Source organism: Condylura cristata, unplaced genomic scaffold (genome assembly GCF_000260355.1).
Source record: "Condylura cristata isolate star-nosed mole 26May11 unplaced genomic scaffold, ConCri1.0 scaffold00003, whole genome shotgun sequence".
Lineage (NCBI taxonomy): Eukaryota > Metazoa > Chordata > Mammalia > Eulipotyphla > Talpidae > Condylura > Condylura cristata.
Genome location: NW_004567104.1, coordinates 60,572,936 through 60,583,786, shown reverse-complemented (window position 1 = coordinate 60,583,786; position 10,851 = coordinate 60,572,936). Strand labels below are relative to the sequence as shown.

At 35.1% G+C, this 10,851-nt stretch overlaps 1 protein-coding gene across 2 annotated transcripts in view; it reads left to right on the top strand.

The window, feature by feature from the left end:
• The first annotated feature begins 9,756 nt into the window (after nt 1–9,756).
• Nucleotides 9,757–10,851, top strand: part of ROBO2 (roundabout, axon guidance receptor, homolog 2 (Drosophila)) — a 1,357,399-nt gene continuing 1,356,304 nt past the window's right edge. For both annotated transcript variants that reach the window (XM_012731356.1, XM_012731319.1), the window contains exon 1: nt 9,757–9,969. The gene's annotated coding sequence lies outside the window, so the exon portion shown is untranslated. The remainder of the gene's footprint in view (nt 9,970–10,851) is intronic.

Genomic DNA, 10,851 nt, shown 5'->3' with positions numbered 1-10,851 from the left:
TTTAATCTTTATTCAGACTTTTTGCTTTCTTTCTTTAATTTTTATATTATTTTTAATATATATATATATATATATATATTCTTGAGATAACAGTTCAAAACACTGTTCATGACTTAGATGCATGAGATCACAGCTCCTCAAATGTACGCAACCACATGGCATCATACTCACCAGCCAGGTATCCTCACAAATCTGAGTTCTTTCTGCTTGGGAAAACATAGGTGGATCATGGACGGGAAAGTATTAAGTGAAATAAATCAGAATGAGAGAAGAAACATGCCCTGTGATTTTACTTATATGTGGGGTATGAAAAAAACAAAGCAGGAGGTAAGATTTCTCATGTTAAAATAAGCACTATGAAGGGAATATGATATTCATATCACAGAGATCCATATAAAATAGGATCAAGGAGGCCACTTTGAGGAAATGACAAATAGGCTTAAAACTGAAAGATAAGTTGTTTTAAATTGGCCATGGTAAGACCATAGTTTGTATCTGGGTTGGAAGATGGTAAAGGATGGAATCATACCCCAGATTCTCAGCCTCACCCATATCTGGGGTATGGTGGAGTTACTCAGAGGAGACACCAGGAAAGCAAAAGTGTTTTGGATTCTCTAAAATGTTAGAGAGACAGTGTTGTGGTCTGGGTCCTGCATGAAGGGACTTAGAGAAAAAGCAGGAAAATTCCATTGTATGGAATAAAATGAAAAGATAGATTTTTTAGATTTCCATGGAACATGAAACAGTATATAGGCTAATCTTTGCAACATGGAGATGAACATACAGGCTTAAAACTGTAAATAATCTGACAACACACAGCAAGCCAAAGGATTATTTTTCCCTTTAGTTAATACATTGTTTACTTAAATAATTCTGATTGCTTTGGCTGCTTTATTTATTTCCTCCATCTTATAAGCTATATTTTATTGACATAGCATTGATTTACAACACCGTATAAGATTTAGAGATAAAGGCTCACATCCTGCAGGTGTTTTACTGCCCCAAACCCTTCACTAAGGGTGACCCTCACCACTTTGTCTTTCCCATCATCACCCCCCTCTAGTAACCTCAATCCTACAGTCATACTTCTACAATTTGTTACTGGCTTGGCTTTATTAGACCTTTTGTTTTATTCCTCTGTATCACACATACATAATTCCTTCTGAGTTATTTTGCTTAGCATAATTCCTTCCATTTCATCCATGTTGTTGTAATTGGCAAGAGTTCAGCTTTTTAATGCTGAGTAGTATTCCATTAGGTCTCTATAATGCATCTTCCTAATCCTTTCATCTTTCTTTAGGCACTTAGGTTGTTTCCATAATTTGACTATTGTAAGTAGTGCAGCAGTGAACGTAGGAATGCATATATTCCTTTGAATTACTGTGTATTATCTGGGTTGATACCTAAGGGTAGAACTGCTGAGTCATATGGTAGATCTATTATCAGTATTTTAAGAAACTTCCCCACTGCTTTTGACAGTCTACATTCCAGTCAGCAGTGTATGATGGTTCCTTTCTCTCCACATCCTTGTCAGTACTCATTTTGATCTTTCTAATTCAGGACATTCTCACTGGTGTAAGGTATTCTCATTGTCATTTTGATATGCATTTTCTTAATAAGAAGTGAACATATTTCATGTGCCTGTTGTCCATTTGTATGTCATCTTTGGAGAAATGCCTATTTAGCTCTTCTGCCCTTTGTTTGATTGGTTTTATTTACTTATTTTTCTGTTGTATTCTATGAGTTCTTTATCAATCTTGGATATCAGCTTCGTGTATATCAGCTGTATGGTGTACAAATATTTTCTTGATCATATACTCTTAAAAATAGCTTTAAAACTTCTTTCCAATTTTTTACTTGGCTTGCCTTATTTTGTGTAAAGTCCAACTAACACATATTGAATTGAGCTATTGAATTGTACACTAAGACAATGCATCCAAAGTGAAAGATTACACATTCTATATAAGAAAAACTTTATTGTCAATATAATTTTAATTAAAGTTCATGGATTTTTGAAAATTAGAAACATTAGAACATTGGAAAATAAATATCTTTTGAATAGAGTTCACATAAATTATATATGAAGGCAGGTTAGCTATGGATATTATAGAAAAAATGTAAAGGGAAATGAAATGGATATGTTAGTGTTATAAAATATCTGCTTGAAAGACAAGATCTACTTGTGAAGGATTGCTTTAGTCACTTAGACAAGTATAGGTAAAAATAAGTTAAATACACATCAACATTATTAGCAAATGTTTTACCCCTTTGAGACTATCTTTTTCTTCCATATTTATGTAGCTTTGTCTCCTATAGAGTGATTATGGGAATTTTAAAAATAGCTGATAGTTAAGAAATACCACTGTAGCACTTTACTGAATACATAATAAAACATTTCTTCCTCTCTAAAAGCTTTTTAAAAATACATACCATTATCAGTATAGCTAGGTGAAGGTGCTTTCCATGTTCAAGTTCTCCTTTTTCTTCAGGATGAAAGTATTTTTATGATCTCCTGAGGTTGACACTGTGCTGTTTTTAGCATGATTATTTTCATTTACTCTTAAGTCTTTTATATATGGATATTTACATTTTATGCATTGAAATGTTCTTATTTTCAAATATTTTATTCATAAAAGTGCAAAATACTGCTATGTGAATGGGTATAAATTGTCATTTGTGTCATCTGGAAGTTTGAACATAAGTTTACATTATCTGGTATTTTTCACTTTCTCAGGATCTAATCTTTTGCATTTTATGTAATATTTCTAATTTTATATTAAAATATTGATCCAATTGCTGCTAATATTTTCCTATAATGCTCTTAAGGGATATTAGTTAAATGCAAAGTAGATATAAAGGTGATTCATAGAGAAAAATGGATTCCTGATTGGAGATTATGTCCCCACTATGAGCTAGAAACATATTCAGATATTTAAAAAGAGATAGGACATGTTTCAGAGGAGGAAAATATCATGTATTGCAGCATTTCCAATTATGTGACCTCAGGTAAATTCCGCAGTGTGTTCAGACCTCATCATCTTTATTTTTAATAAGAAACCTTTTATAATAAGCATTTTTTAGCCCACTTAAGATTTTTTTACTTTTAAAAATAATTATAATAATTTATTTAAACATATTTTTGTGCATTTTTCCATATCAGTAGTAATCCCCTTGGGTTGGTTTTTCTACTTTTAAGGTGTATATCTGCTTTAGGTGGTAAATGAATGCTTTTATTGACATGTTGAATTCCGTGTGAAAATGCTAGCTAGCAACATGGAGCTCTGTTGATCTGAGAGATATTTTGCATTTTGCTCAGTCTTTTTTGGGACTTTAATGAAGCTTCCTTTGAAGCCACCTGATTGAGTGGGGAAGTGTCCTATGCCAGGGGCCATAAAGGATAAAGGAAAAAATAACACAAGGATACTTGGGCAAAAGCACAGTAAGATGGTTAATACTTCTCCAACAAAAAGACCATGGTCACAACTCTTTCCCCTTAGAAGCCAATATGCCCTTTAAAAATGTCTGACTACACAAAGCCCCATTCATTTCTGTGCTGAAAGTAAGTGCTTTCATGTGTACCTTTCTATAGGGAATAAAGAGGAGTGGAGGAGGTGCAGTCTAAGAAGTGGGTTAAGAATACCTCACAGACTTTCCTAGACTGTAAATCTCCATATTTCACTAAGCCTAATGAAGTGATTTATTATTCCATAATTCACAATGAATTATACACACACCTCTTTGTGATCATATGCAGAATGGAACTAAACACTAAATACCAAATAGAATTTATATGATTCTTACAGATGACATTCATATGACATATATAAGATTTACTTATTCATACAGAACTGGGGTACAGGCCAGAGATGCGGAGGGTGAGAGAACCCACCAGAGACAGAGTGGGGAGCAGAATAGGCAGATCTATGAAATACACTGCTGAGGGAAGCAGCGGGCGGGTCAGGAGAGGACTGCCTGGCCATGTGGTCACCTCCAGGGCAGGCAGGGATCGAACTCATGTGGAAGTGGTTTAAGCTTGTTAGTGCTGTGCTTTAACCCACTGCACCACCAGGGAGGGCCTACATATTTATATTTTTTAATAGTAATTCTTCTTCTTAGCATTTATCTGTTTGTGTAATGATTGGGGGGGCTATTTTAATAATCTCATTCCATTTGAGAAATACAAGATAAAAATTCTAATAGGAAGGCAACCATGATTTAAACTGGATATAATTCTTTAGAGTACAAAATTTTGAAAAAGAAACACATATTTTTGGCTTTTGAATATTTTGAAGCCAGTTCACTGGTTTCACATGGGTGATATTTGCTGTTTCTCTTATTTACCTGTTGTTCACTGTGTTCCAAAAATTATTGGAGAGGCTTAAAAATTGTTCATGTATAAATAAAGTTAATGAAATAGAAAGGAAACCACAGTCAGGAAATGGAAGGTGGAAGCAAATGTATTAACCATGAGTTAAGCAGAGCTTAAGTTTTGGAGTGAAGCAGTAGAGTTTGAAAACCCTGACTGTGATTTACTAGCTCTGTGACCTTGGGAAAGTTACTTAAGTTTTCTGAGGCTCACTTTAGTAGATGCTGTTAGTAGCAACTTCATAGAATTAAAACAAGTATCAAAAGACTTAGGTTAGTACATGAAAGAACAAGATTATAAGATTCTAATATTACTACATGTTAGCTGCATTTTTATTCATAGACCATATGAATATACATATTCATATGTTTTGAAAAGAAAGGGGATTAAGACAGTGCTTCTTAAATGTCTATCTACCACCTGGATTTTGTCAAAAGATACATTCGGATGCTCTGGGTCTGAACTCCAGCTGATGCCGATACTGCTGACCCAGAGAGAGTAGCAAATCTCTCCATAGGCTGTCAGGTCTACTTCAGAGGGACAGGATGCCCATTTTTTTCAAATTAAATATAATTATATATTTAAATACTAACTTCTAGTTCCTCACAATCGATTCTTCCTTTCCACTGGTGGTATAATTCTGACTAAAACTCAGCAAAGAATAATATTAATATTGCTGTGTTGATTCACTCATCAGCAAACATTGGGTCTCTAGTACTACTGGATAAGTTGCTGAAAAAGGTAGAAAGATGGCTTTGATACAACTCTTTAAGAATCTATCCCACTGCAAATCTGTTTTATGGGAATCTCAAAGATTTATGTGAATAACCATAATTAAAGAGAGAAACTAAAAAGTATAATAAAGCATGTTAGCAAAGTGCTGGGGAAATTCAAAGTAGGGGGAAATAATTCCAAAATAATAACTACATGGAATATTAATTTAGCTGTCTTCCCATCAACCCACAACCAAATAGAGTGAAATTTGAACCTTCCTTATATCTTGTCATTGGTCACCACATTTTATTATTTCTAGAAATTCTCTGCTTTTTCAACTAATAACAACCATACTATATTTTAGGAGCTATTTTGTATATTTTAGTTGTATCTTTTGATTACTCTTCACAACAAGATGTGAAGTAATTAGCATTGTTTTTCTCATTTTACAGATGAGGAAACTGAGAATCAGATACATTCTATTAATTCGTTTCTAAAATGTAATATCTTCTTAGGCTTATTCACCCCTTCACAGACTCTAATGCTGCTGTCAGGATTTTATTCCTTTAAGAGCCTCCCTACTTTATATTCATCTTTATATTTTTCTATCACAATTTCTTTCTTCAAGAAACCTCTATTTTGAAAGCTGATTTAATCTTTTTTTATGTATAACAGGCATTCAAAATATTTGTCCTACAGAGTAAATGTATCATATATAAGTATATGCTGTTTTCATGAATGCTGTAAAGGTCTAAAGATATATTTACTTCTTGTCAAATACATTTATTTTCTGTAAATAAATCCCATTCAGCAATCCCATTCCACATTCAAAATAATAACTCTAGCAGAAAAAAAAATAGCTTTTGGATAAAGATGTTAAGTCATAGCATGTTCTATTGACATTTTTGCAGTTGTGAACATACTCTACTTCCTCTTATACACTAACCAATACTTTTTCATTTTCTGAAAGCCAATGTGTATCTCTTACTTTTTTAGAAAGGGAAACTTAGAGAATTCCAGAGATATCCTTCACTGAGTTATTTGCTATCTTTGTGTTTTTGCATCTATTATAAATGTTAAAAATCCATTCAGATGAGTGAATTGTGAAGATGCATACAAAATGGAATACCACTCAACTACAAAAAAATTATAGAACTCTTGACAAAATGGATGGAACTGGAGTGGATTATGCTCAGTGAAATAAGTTAGAAGGAGAAAGACAAAATTAGTTGGTGTCACTTAGATGTGCTTGTAAAGCCAGATGAAAGGTCTGATCAAGCCAAACCAATACCATACTCCTAGAATCTGGCTATAGAATTGAGGCTAACAGAGAGGCTCAAGAGAAGGGAGAAAAAAGAGGAGAGGGGTAAAAGAGATGACTGTAGAGGACTTACAGTGTCTTGGTGGTGGATATAGTATAGGAACATATACCTGAAGAGTGTGATTCTGTCTATGACTACAACTCATATACAGTGTTGTGAACTAATAATACATGCCAACATATGCGTATAGATGTACACATATATGCACACACAAATGTACATATACACACATGCACACATATACATATTTTATTCAGGTTATCTTTCCCCTTTTAGAAATATGATTTTTGTGAAATATTTTTCCTTCCAATTGCTCACTACTTCTTTCCTAACTCTACTTCATGAACACCTATGCATAAGTAAAATTAAGATATTTTAAAAGTTAAAACCACTTTGAGAGATTATTTTGGTCATTAAAAAGTGATAAGGTGCATGCTGCCTTAGCCACCCTGAAGTCTGTGTGTCACTCTTCCTTCAGTGTTTGAAAAAGGCTCTCATTTGAATGAGATGGCAGGATAGTCCCTTGGGTATTCTTCCAGCCATCTTTTCCTCTTATTCCTTCTCTTTCCCCTTACATAAAAGAAATATTTGCACACTTAAATTCAATCCAGTAATAATGTGATGGTTCAGTAGGTTAGGAATTTTATCATTGCAAACTAGAGGCAGACAGGTATCAAAGAAATGAGCTCAAGCATTTCGATAGCTCATGGTAAGCAAATGTCACTGGAGAGCTGTTCATTACACAGCATTTTCACCAGAAAATCCATTAAATGCAACTGAAAATTAAAATCACTTTGGAGAAGATCAGAATAAGTACTTGAAAAATGTTACACTCTGTGCCATGATTAATACTGTCCACAGTGTTGAAAGGTTTGTGGTCTTGCCTTTGAGGAAGCTAAAAGGTCAGAAACCGCAAAGATGCATGTGTATTGTCATTTGCACAGTTACTAATTTTTCTCATTATTTCCATAATAAGATATATTGCAAATGAGAAGACCCTCTTGAGGGTTGCTTCTAGTGTTTCATGCAGACAGTTCTTTTTGCCTGCCTGTTACTGTCTTGTCCTGGAAATCAGATGGGTTATTTATTCACCAATGTGTATAAATTTATTATGTGTTCTTTATTCTCCATTACTACACTGGAAACTCCAACAGGTCAAGAATCATATCAAGTTTAAATATCATAGTATCCTCACATCTTACACAGGGTTGAGAAAAAATTAGCATGGACACATCTTTTTCAAGTTAATAGAAGAAATGATAAACTTAACCCAATGCTTTTTCTCCTAATTCTGGCACAGGGCTTTAGATTATTAGTGTGTGAAAAATATAAAGTTTTCAGACCAAAATCCCTCTTTCGAGTTTATTGCTTAGTAGATAATGATGAAATATATGCACATAACATTTTAAGGAAAAATAATTAGGTTTTTTCAAACATGTAAAAATTTAGCATCAAACTTAATGCTCAACATATTCTATAAAAGTTATACACTGTTGATTGGCAAGAGAATTTTATGTGAACATAGTTATGAAAAATTGAGGTAAGTATTATGGAGAAGGAGCAAATTGAGTGTTAACATTTTGAGGGCGAAACTACCTATATTTGACAAGTCAGAGCATGACATATGTGTACATATTTACTGAGTATTGAAGTTGGATATGCTAACATGTCAAAATAACTTTCAGGTACAAGAATAAAAGTATATATTATCTTTGTGTTCAATTAGTAGGAATAGTAACATTAATATAGTAAAGTTCATCATACATTGATTCTAGACTGTTAAGACTGCTTATTAGCAATTTTTTTCTTAATTACTTAATTAGGAGTTAGCATTGATGTAGATGCTTTAAAATTGTTTGCCTTCTGTGAACCAATTACCATTATTTTTAATCTCTAAATTGCCTTCAAAATACAGAGAAATAAAGAACTTCTTGAATAATGTCTGGGCAAAACATAGAGTTATTTATCAGGATAAATTAGTCACAATTAATTCAGCTGTACTTATTTTTTTAATACTTTTATTTCTATGAAGGAAGATGTAAAATTCAATTTTGCATCTCTTGGAGGTAATTGTTATCCCTTGCCTGAGGAAGAAATACATTATAACATATTATTAAAGAAGTCAATGGAATTACTTTATTAACTGTCTGAATTTCTATATGCTTAAATAAGTTTGATTTGTATTGCTATTTAATATCGTGAAGGAAGCTTAGATGGAATTTTTCATATAAGGTGAGCTGAAATAAACGACTGTTGACAGGCTTTAACAATTCTAATAATAACTAGTAATTTCATATATTAATGGCAAATAAGCACGTTGTTACATTACTTGACCTTCCTTTGCCAAAAGACCATGCCTTCTGTTTGCTTTTTGGGAGTAGAATATACGGTCTCTTTCTTAACTTGGAAAATTTAACTCACCTGTGGCTGAAAATGAACTCTGAATATTTTAAACATGACTTGAATTTTTTAAATTTGGACGGATTGTTTCATTAAAGTAATTAACATGCATCTGAACCTTTGTCACAAGAAGTACTTGGCTGCTCAAAAATCTCGTTATGCTTCTGCACGTTTACCAGGCTCTTGTTGTATGTACATACAATACATATAGCTCTATTACCTGTACTGGTTGGTCTCATAGTGCTATATAACATGCAGTAATGCATGGTATACAGGGTGTGCATTGTGAAAGACTCAGATTTCAGCTATTATTTTGGCTTAGAAACTTAGACTATTTGTGGCCTTGAGCAAGTCACTAATCTTCATTTCTTTTTCTGCAAATGAGTCTGGGATGCTGCTTTGTACAACTGTCTTAAAAATTAACTGGGGAAAAATGGAGTCTTGGTATTTACTATTAATTGCCTTTCCTTACGAATCTGTGTTGTCATGAGAAGGAAATAGTGGGTTTTGGTTAGAAATCACCACATAAACCCCAAATGTGTCAAAATAATAACCACATGGAATTGCATACCAACTTTTTAGTCTCATTATAGCCAAGTCACTTCTCTCTACAGAGAATAATGCTAAGGTAAGAATGTGTTTAAAGCTCTCACTTTTTGGGTACTTGGAGATTACTGGAGATATTTAGGTTGAAGTCTGAGGTTATTGATTATTTAAAAAGCCAGAGTATTAGAAGAGGGGTAGTAGATAGCCTCCTCCAACTCATTCCTCCTGTGGCTACACGAAACACATTAGAAGATCTTTTCTGGAACTTGGGCATCCCATGCAAGGCTTTTCTCGCTTCGCCTGCCTGGGAGGAGCCCGGCGTCTCCTCATTAGCACCACGGACAGCTCTCGAGAAGGGAGGTGGGAGGACTCTGCGCCTCCTTCAGGAAGAGGGAGTGCAGTAGCCGCAGGCGGGAGAGGAAGAGGAGAGAAGGAAGGCTCCGGGGGTGGGGAGTGGAAGAAAGCTGGGTGTAACCAGATCTGTAAGTCTGGGGGAAGCTGCTCAGTTGCGCTGTCCTGATTATTCAAGCTGACGCTGCTTAGCTTCACAGGGCTGCTTCCCTTCCCGGGGCTGCTTCCCAGTCCCTCTTGGCGGAGGCTGCAGTTTTGACCTGACTTCAGGTGAGTTAAGCAGAGAGGTGTGTTGAAGGGTCTCGAACTAGGGATGTAGAATTGGTAAGGTCCCCAAGCGCTGCTGGCTTTGCATTATTTCCCAAAGTCGTGAACAGGATCGATCTTGGTGGCTGCACAGGCTGGGGGGTGGGCAGATGGATGGTGGGTGGTTGCAGTCCTCACAGGAGGACGGGAGGATTAGTAAGGAATGCAGGTAAAGTCACCGGGTTTTAGGAAATGTCACCAAAAACGTGCATTACAGATGCGTGTGTGTGTGTGTGTGTGTGTGTGTGTACACATATATAAGCTTTCTAGACTGTCATTTGCTTTTCTGGCAGCTGATTTTGTCCTTCTATCCTTCCTTTTCCTTGTCTCATGTCCAATTTTTCAAGCCAGGTCAAAGGATTTGAAAGGGCTGGAAGCAGTCAGCCTGGGTACACAATGGAGCAGGACACCTGCCCTTTGAGTGTGAGTGGTATTCCTTTCACCCGGACTTACCAGAGGGCAACCTTCTGATTAACTAGAGGTGCTCCACCCTCCATGTTGTAGGCTTCATAAGCTTGTTAAAAGCCACCAAACTTCAGGCGCTCTCCACAGTATCTTAAATGCAGTGGCTATTTAGCTTAAAAGCTATGCTGATTAACTCATGTCCTCTTCATCCTTTGTTCCAAAATTATTCCCATTTTGGATTTCCTTAACGGTACAACTTTTAAGTGGGTGACTTAAAAGTTAAAATATATTTATCATTCAGCAAAATAACTGCAGGAAATGTGATGAATTCACATTAAGAGGAAGGGAACTTTGTTTTCCTGCAAGGATTTTCAGGCAAGGGCTTGATAATGGCATTCTGGGAATGAAATGACTGACAATTCTCACAGAACTTCTTGATGC